Raw genomic sequence first — 9,518 nt, forward strand, 5'->3', positions numbered from 1 at the left:
AAGATGTGCAGAAATTGGAACCCCCTGCATTGCTGGTGGGAATGTGCAATAAAATGGTACAACCACTTTGGAAAACAATTTTTCTGTTTCTCAAAAAGTTAATCACAAACTTACCACACAACACAGAAATTCTATTTATATAAATCTACCCAAGATAAATGAAAACTTATGTCCACACAAAGACATGTATGCAAATTTTCATAGCAGTATTATTCATAAGGCCAAAAATGGAAACAATCTAAATGTTCATCAATTGGTGAATAAACAAAATGTGGCATATCCATGTAATGGAATATTATTATTTAAAAGGAATGAACTATTAATACATACTACAACATGGATGAACCTCAAAAACATGCTAAGTGAAAGAAGCCAGAAGTAAAAACTACCTATATGATTCTATATATATGAAATACCTAGAAAGAGCAAACTTAAAGAGATAGAAAGTAGATTAAATGGTTGCCTAGGTCTGAGGTAGAAGTGTAGATTAATTATTAAATGGGCATTGGGGAACTTTTTAAAGTGATGGGAAATGTGCTAAAATTGGATTACAGTGATTATTGCACAAACCTACTAATTTACCAAATCACTGAAATTTTACATTTCCAATGGGTGAATTTTGTGGTACTTAAACTATACCTCAATAAACCTGTTTCAAAGAAACAAAGAAGAAATAATTTTGGACATAAAAAAGTTGAAAAAAGTCATTATCAGCAAACCAGCACTAGAAAAAAGGTTAAAGGAACTACTCCAGCAAAAGGAAAATCATACCAGGTGGAAATCTGGATCTACACAAAGGAATAAAGAGTACTAGAAATAAAAATATATGAGTGTATTAGTTATCTATTGCTGTGTAACAAATTACTCCAAACCTTAATGGCTTAAAACAACAAACACTGTCTCTATGGGTCAGTCTTGGGAGACAATTCTCCATTGCATATCTGCACATCTTGTATCAACTTTGTTCCATACTATCTTTTTAAGGATGTTTGTATAGTAAAGAGCCTAGGAGGATGGAGAAGGTGTCTTCCTCCATGGCAGAGGGCAGATTCTTTTCTTGTTCCATCTAATAAGAAAATGTCTTTGTCTGGGGCAAAGGTTGAGCTGGTTTGCTGGCAGCCTCCAGCTTTTAACCATACACTATGAATGTCAAAGTTGATTTCAGGATGTTTTCTCTTGTGTGCTCTAAACACAAACTTAAATAGTTACTATTATGTTATTATGCTCCAAGAAATACCTATCCCAGGAGCTGGGGGGTACAAAAATGGAAAAGATTGTCTAGTGGGAACAAGGTAAATGTTGGAGGAGAGAACTTCAAAGTAGAGAAATACACTGCATAGCAGGACATGGTCTGATAAAGGCTCTTTGGTGTGCAAGACTGTGGCTAAGTTAGCCGAGGGAACCAGAGCTTCCTGTCCCTTGGAGATGACCTGAAGATAGGATTATGCTAAAAGCTGACATGGGTCCTTGAGTGAGAAGAGAAACCATAGTGTGGCACCCACAGAGCCATTGCCCTACTGTCATTCAAGCTTAAAGGAAACAAACCCACAGACAGGTCTTGACACTGGTGATGGTGAGAACATCCTTGGGTGTCCCAACAGCTTGGAAATGAAATTTCCAAGAAGGCAGAAAACAAGGAGAACTTGTTGGCTTTATTATTTTTTATTATAATTATAAAAGTAATGTGTGCGTATTATAAAAATTTTGAATAATAGAGAATATAAAGTTGTAAATAAAACCCTTTCCCTGCCAATCCCACTCTTCAGAGACACCTAATATAAAACAATAATCCCTTGCCCTGCCTCTCCCCTCCCCATTCCCCTAAGTCTCCTTCCCCAGAAGTAACAATTTTAGATCCTTAGCTGTTTCTTCTGGCATTTATAAATCTCTGTTTTTCCTAAATAATATGTTCTTATTGCTACCTTTTGATTTATCAGTTTTAGACATAGGGTAGTGACTCCTTTTTAACAGGATTTAGCTCTCTTCACCTCCATCCCTTCTGTTTCTTCTCCCCCATCCTACCAATAGAATTTTATTACAATTTTTGGTTAAATCAGTTGTCATTGTGCCTATGCAAATGCTATTTACAATTGACTGTTGAAGTATACCAAAATTATATACTTTTTCCTACTTTTGCTTTTCCTAAAGTTAACAATTGCCTTGGTTTTTTCATATGCTTAATTTTCTTTGTAATTATTATCTATACCTAACTCTTCTGATAAATTCCAATAATCTTTCACTACAGTATTCCTCGTGGTCAATGGCATCAGGTAGTCTATCAGTTCAAATTTTCCTCCTGAAGACAGCCCTCTTGGAGACCTTCATTTTCCTAAGGGAACTGTTTGCACTGTAGCCCTCATGCTCAGATCTCTTCCTGGGACTTTCCTTCCCTGTCATCCTGGGAATTCGTTTTTTTTTTAAACTTTTCCTGAGTTGGAGTCCCTGTTGCCTAGAATTGGTATCTTCCTCTTTCTTGGGTTACACCCCTATTTGGGAGCTCACAGGTACCAATGGCTTCACCAGTTTTAGCCCAGTGAGAGCCCACAATGTTGCTCTTTTGAATCACCTTGCTCTCATCAGGACTGGTTGTCCTCTACACCTAGTGCAAAGCTGTGATCCTAGGACTTCTCTTCATTGTCACCTCTCAGGTGCTCTTAATCTCCTTCTTTGTTGGAACTTCTGTTTTCTTGGCTAGTATTTTCTTATTTTGATGAGAAAGGGTGATTTCAGACACGGCATGCCTGAATATGTCTTCATTCTATCCTCACACTTGATTATAGATTCACAGGGTATAGAATTCTCAGTCAAAAACTATTTGCCTATAGAATTTTTAAGGCTTTGCTCCATTCTGTTCTGGCTTCAAATGTTGCTCTTAAGAATCCTGAAGCCATTCTGATTCCTGAGTGTATGTAACCTATTGTTTCTTATTGAAGCTTTTAGAATCTGAAAGTACACAAAGATGTTCTGAATTTCACCAGTTTCCACATATGGATATATTTTCAGTCAATGTGCTAGATACTCTGTGAGTCCTTTCATTCTGGAAAAATGAGACCTCAAGTTATGGGAAAATTTCTTGAATTATTTCTTTTATGATTTCCTTCCCTCAGTTACTCCTGTTCTTTGAGTGCCTATTATTTGAATGTCAGAATTGTGGACTTGTCCTTTAATTTTCTTATCTTTTCTCTCCCACCATCCATCTCTGAATTTTCCCCTTACTTTCTGGGAGGTTTTTTCAATTTTAACTTCCTGCCTTCCTACTGAATTTTGCATTTCTACTATCATGGTTTCAGTTTCCACAGGCCCTGTTTTGTTCTCTGAATGTTCCTTTATTGAAAAATAGCAAGGAAATTCTTCTCTTATCTCTTTGAGCATATTAATGATAGTGATTTAGAAGTTTTCCTTTTCCTGTGTTATCTTTCTTTCCTTTAAGTTACTTTTATCTGCTTGTTTGTTTTGGTCTTTATCTTTCCTGTTAGAGGTTTTACTCAGATGTTTGTTAATTTTTGACTGTCTGCTCTGGTTGAAGAAGGGACACAAGATAGATCTGAAGCTTTGAGCACATGGGTGAGGCTTGCTGGAGTTTCACTGTGGGATAACCTGACTAGGCCATTTGTCGGGCAGCCCCCCCAGTGTTAGTATGCTCTATTTGTTTCCCCTTTGGCTGATCAGATCCTTCAGAAAAAATGTTTTAATCATCTGTTCAGAGGGTAGATACCTGGCTGCTTGTCTTCTGGGAGCCAGGAAGGGAAAGAGAGCTAGGAGGTCTCAGCATTCAGCTTCACTAGACATATATTTATTAGGCCACAACTGTGCCATGCAGCCCTTAATACAGGGAGTTTTCTTCTTTTTTTTATTTTCTTAATTTTTTTTTTTTTTTTTTTGGCTGCGTCGGGTCCTAGTTGAGGCATACAGGATCTTCGCTGAGGCATGCAGTTTTCTCTCTAGTTGCGGCATGCGGGTTTTCTCTCTCTAGTTGTGGCACATGGGCTCCAGGGAGCATGGGCTTCTGTAGTTTGTGGCACATGGGCTCTCTTGTTGAGGCACAAGAGCTCAGTAGTTGTGGTGTGTGCGGGCTTAGTTGCCCTGCGGCATGCGGGATCTTAGTTCCCCAACCAGGGATTGAACCCGCGTCCCCTGCATTGGAAGGCAGATTCTTTACCACTGACCACCAGGGAAGTCCCGTTCTTCTTCTCTTTAAAAAAATCCTTTCTAGACTGAAATAACCCAGCAGTCTTCCTCTAGAGTGGAGTAAAGGCAGTTACTCAGGGGGGATAAAACATGAAGGAAACTGTAAGAATCCATTTCTTAGGCAGTGTTCAATCAATTTTCTTAAATTTATTTCGCACTTCCTTTGTCCTCAGTTCCTGAGCTTTTTGAAGATGCTGTGGTATAGACCAGGTTAGTTGTCTGCTTTTCCCTCTCTATGTGTAGGATTTCGTTTCTTAGATCTGCCAGGTCAGTTTACTACTTGTCCATCTGCATTCCAGATTCCAAATTTTTATTGCTGTTGTCTCCTTTCCCCCCAACCTTGTGAATCTCTGTTATTATAAATCCCTTTACTATGGTTTTAATGGGTTTTCAGGAGGGAGTAAAATTATATGTGTGCAGTCAATCCACCATCTTTAACTGAAAGTTCTTAAACACTTTATGTTAACTCATGGATGCAACTCTGAAGGCTGGAATTATTGTCCCCATTTTACATGTTAGAGGGAAATAACTTATCCAAGATCACACAGCAGGTACAAACTCGGGTCTGTCTTAAACATTTTCTATTTATATACAAGTATATAGAACAGAAGTTGCAAACTGGAAACCTGCAGACAGACACAGCCTATAGAGATTTTTGTTTGGCCCCCAGAGGATTTTTAAACTCAGGAAATTTCGCATAAAAATCAAGTGTTTGGCTTTGCTTGAAAAACCCAAAGATCGGGACTTCCCTTGTGGCACAGTGGTTAAGAATCCACCTGCCAATGCAGGGGACATGGGTTCGAGCCCTGGTCCAGGAAGATCTCACATGCCACAGAACAACTAAGCCCACGTGCCACAACTACTGAGCCTGCACTCTAGAGCCCCTGAGCCACAACTACTGAGCCCGCATGTCACAACTACTGAAGTCCACGCGCCTAGAGCCCATGCTCCACAACAAGAGAAGCCACCGCAATGAGAAGCCCACGTGCTGCAATGAAGAGTAGCCCCCGCTCACCACAACTAGAGAAAGCCTGTGCGCAGCAACAAAGACCCAATGCAGCCAAAAATAAATGAATAAAATAAATTAATTAAAAAAAAAAAAAGGAAAAAGAAAAACCCAAAGATCTGGCAACAGTGGATTGCATTCCAGCAGCACAAAATCAGATGGAATGGAGTTGCATCTGCTCCCTTTAAATGTGGGACCCTCTCTCTAGTTTGCTACAGTCCCAGCACGTCTTAGGCTTTACTGTAATACTCATATGTTACCTGCCTGGGTCCTGTTTTAATTTGCACATTTTATAAAGTTTTAGTAAAAAAAAATGAGTCTTACTAGACAACTGTTCTGAACCTTGCTTTTTCACTTAATTTTAGTAAATACTGCTTTGTGTCTGTTTATCTGCCCCGCTTACAGCTGTTGTACTCTTACGATGCAAATGAATAAGATACACAAGTGAAGGCCTCCTGCAATCAGGTCCTTGCTATTTGAGCCTTTTTCCCCTTCACCCAGAGTTGACTGATCCACGGATAGGCACCTAACCCAAGCTGAGACAACCAAATACTCTCCTGGGAATTTGAAACTTGGACCATCAAAATTACCAGAGCTGCTCTCATTCCTTCCCTACAAGGTTTGGTTATTCAGTAATTCATTAGTTTCTATGAATGAACTACCCCTTCCAATAAATTTCTTTTTCTTTTGCTTAAGCCAGAGTTGCATGCTAATTTCTTATAAACCCTTCTCCCCTTTTCCCTACTGATGCTGCTACTCTTTCCAAGCTTTATAAAAGCAATACCATTAACAACTTTAAATTAAAACAGCTTTAATGAGATGTATCAATAATTCATATACCATATAATCCAGCCATGTAAAGTATAAAATTCAATAGTTTTTAGTATATTCAGAGTTGTGCAACCATTATCACAATCAATTGTAGAACATTTTCATCACCCCCAAAGAAACTTTGCACCCATTAGCAGTCATTTCCTATTTCCCCTCAATGCCCCTCCACACTTAGCCCCAGGTAACCATGAATCTACTTGCTGTTTCTATAGATTTGTCTATTCTGGATCTTTCATATAAATGGAATCATACAATAAGTGGTATTTTGTGACTGGCTTCTTTCATTTTGCATAATGTTTTCAAGGTTCATCCAAGTTGCACTGTGTATCAGGATTTCATTTCTTTTTATTGCCAAATAATATTCTATTGTATGGATATACCATATTTTGCTTATCTATGTTTTTATTTATTTATTTACTTTTGGCAGTGTTGGGTCTTCTTGCTGCGCGCGGGTTTTCCCTAGTTGCAGCGAGGTGGGGCTACTCTTTGTTGCGGCGCACAGGCGTCTCACTGCGGTTGCTTCTGTTGTTGCAGAGCACGGGCTCTAGGCACGCAGGCTTCAGTAGCTGTGACACGCGGGCTCAGTAGTCGTGGCTCGTGGGCTCTAGAGCGCAGGCTCAGTAGTTGTGGTGCATGGGCTCAGTTGCTCCACGGCATGTGGGATCTTCCTGGACCAGGGATCCAACCTGTGTCCCCTGCATTTGCAGGTGGATTCTTAACGACTGTGCCACCAGGGAAGTCCCTTGCTTATCTATGTTGATGGATGTTTAGGTTCTTTCCACTTTTTGGCTATTATGAATAATGTTGCTGTGAACATCCATGTACAAGTGTTTGTGTGAATGTATTTTCATTTCTCTTGGATTTATACCTAGGAATGGAATCACTGGGTCATATAGTAACTTGATGTTTAACTTTCTGGGGAACTGCCAGACTTTTTTCCAAAGCAGCAGCACCATTTTACATTTCTACCAGCAGTGTATGAGGATTCCAGTTTCTCCAAATCCTTGTTAACACTTACTATATCTGTCCTTTTGATTACAGTTATCTTAGTGGGTGTGAAGTGGTGTCTCACTGTAGTTTGTTTTGCATTTCCTTGATGTCTAATGATGTTGATCATCTTTTCATCTGCTTATCGGCCATTTGTATATCTTTTTTGGAGAAATGTCTATTTAGATCCTTTGCCCATTTTTTAATTGGGTTGCCTTTTTATTATTGTGTTGTAAGAGTTCTTTATATATTCTGGTTACAAGTCCCCTATCAGATATATGATCTGTAAACATTTTCTCACATTCCATGGGTTGTCTTTTCACTTCCTTCATGGTGACCTTGGAGGTACAAAAGTTTCAAGTTTTGAAGAAGCCTAATTTGTCTATTTTTTTGTCACTTGTGATAATTAACATTTCAACATATACTCTTCCAGATATTTTCTATGTATCTGAACAAATATGAGACAATGTATACTTCATTGCTTTATGTACTTAATAAATTGTGAACAATTTCCATGACTGTACATCATTATTGTCTTCATAGTATACATTGCACGAATTTACCACAGTCTGTTTAAGCAGTTGCCTAGAGATAGACATTTAGGTCATTTCCAATATTTTGCTATTATAAGCAATCCTTGTACAAGCATCTTTGCATACATGCTTAAATTACTTAATGGGTGAAACCAGGACTGAGGCATGTGACAGATGCGTGATGAAGGTCAAAGAGGAGGAGAGCTCATCAATCTTGTATTGAGTAAAGTGTAAGCTGTGTAAAGAAGAAGACTTGAAGGTAAATCTGGAAAGATAGATTGCAGCTAAATCGCTGACGGTCTCGAATGTCAGTCTGATAAGCTTAGATTTGGAAAGCCATAGAAGCCTTTTAAGTGGGGTTTTGACTTGATAAGAGCCATTCGATTTCACTTTGATAGTGTGAGAAAAAAGCTGACCTCCAAAACCTATGTTCTAGAGAAACTGGAGGAAAACCAAGAGATGCTAGTATCATAGCAGCCAGAAGAGAAGAAGCTTCAAGAAGGGAGTAGCCAACTAGGTCATATGATACAGAGAAATCAAATTACATGATTTAGCAATAAAAGAATTGTGCCATTTGCCTGAGTAAAATGTCAGTGGAGGGACTTCCCTGGTGGTCCAGTGGGTAAGACTCCACCCTCCCAATGCAGGGGGCCCGGGTTCGATCCCTGGTCGGTGAACTAGATCCCGCATGCGTGCCGCAACTAGGAAGTCCGCATGCCACAACTGAGTCCACATGCTGCCACTAAGAAGTCCACATGTCGCAACTAAAAGATCCCGCATGCCGCAATTAAGACCCGGTGCAGCCAAAATAAATAAATAAATAGATAAATATTTTTTTAAAATGTGGACAGAGAGAAGTCTGAGAGCTAAAAGTGTGTCAGAAATAAAGTAATTCTTTTTAAAAAAAAGCACACAGGAGGTGAGGAGGTAGAGGCAGTAAATGTATTTACCCCAAATTTCAGCACCTTATGGTGTTTCTTTCTTACACCCTATGTATTGGACGGACTGCTCTACACTGTCACTTAGGAGCTCAGAGTGATGAAGGCTCCATCACCTTGACGTTGTAACTTGTGGAAGACAGAACCCCCTCTACAATTGCCTCAGCCATTGAAGAGCTCACTGGAAGGTCACATGCCAGCTGCTCTATGCTTTGGTCCAGAATGAGATACCAGCCCCAGTCAAAGAAGCTGGGGAATGTGGGGAGTACCTGGAATATGGGGTGAGCACCACTATCCCTGCTACAGGCAGTGTAGACTATATAAAATTTGTTATAAAAAGGAAGGAGAGAGATAAGGTAGTAGCTAGGGTGGCAGGAGGTGAGTGGATTTTGTTTTTTGTTTTTCTGATTGCAAGAGAATTGAGTGTGTTGACAGGACAGGAGTTGATAAGCAATGGAGCCTGCTACTGGTCCTGGAGAAGGTGGAAGGGGGAACGATGGGCCTCAGAAAGAAGACCTGGCCCTCTTTCTTTGAGATTGGCAGGAAGGAAGGGAAGGAAGTATAATTAGCTTATATGTGGGTGCATGAGCAGGAAACTGAGGAAGTTCACACCTGATATTTTTAGTTTCCTAAGAAGTAGGAAGCAAGTCAATTGCTAAAAGTGGTGCTAGTGGTGATACTGGTGGGAGGAATCTGAAGCAGGTTATTAGCATTTTGGAGTTTGGAGGCTCTTAAACCTATCTCCATCAGCCCTTGAGTGGACAATTACAATAGCTTCTTATCTGGTTTACTTACCTGCACTCAACCCTGTTAACATACTACTAGTGGGCTGACCTTTTTTAAAAGACACGGCAAATCAGATGATGCCATCTTCTGCATAAAATCCTACAGTGGTTCAAAAATCCTTAAAATGGCCCAAAGATGTAGCTCACGTTGATTTTTCCAACCTTGCCCTCAATCCCCTTCATACACTCTCACAAGGTCCCCTTTCGTTCACTTCATCCTCTTGTCTCAGGCCCTTCACCGATACCCTTC

Source organism: Balaenoptera physalus (assembly GCF_965194825.1).
Source record: "Balaenoptera physalus genome assembly, chromosome: 10".
Lineage (NCBI taxonomy): Eukaryota > Metazoa > Chordata > Mammalia > Artiodactyla > Balaenopteridae > Balaenoptera > Balaenoptera physalus.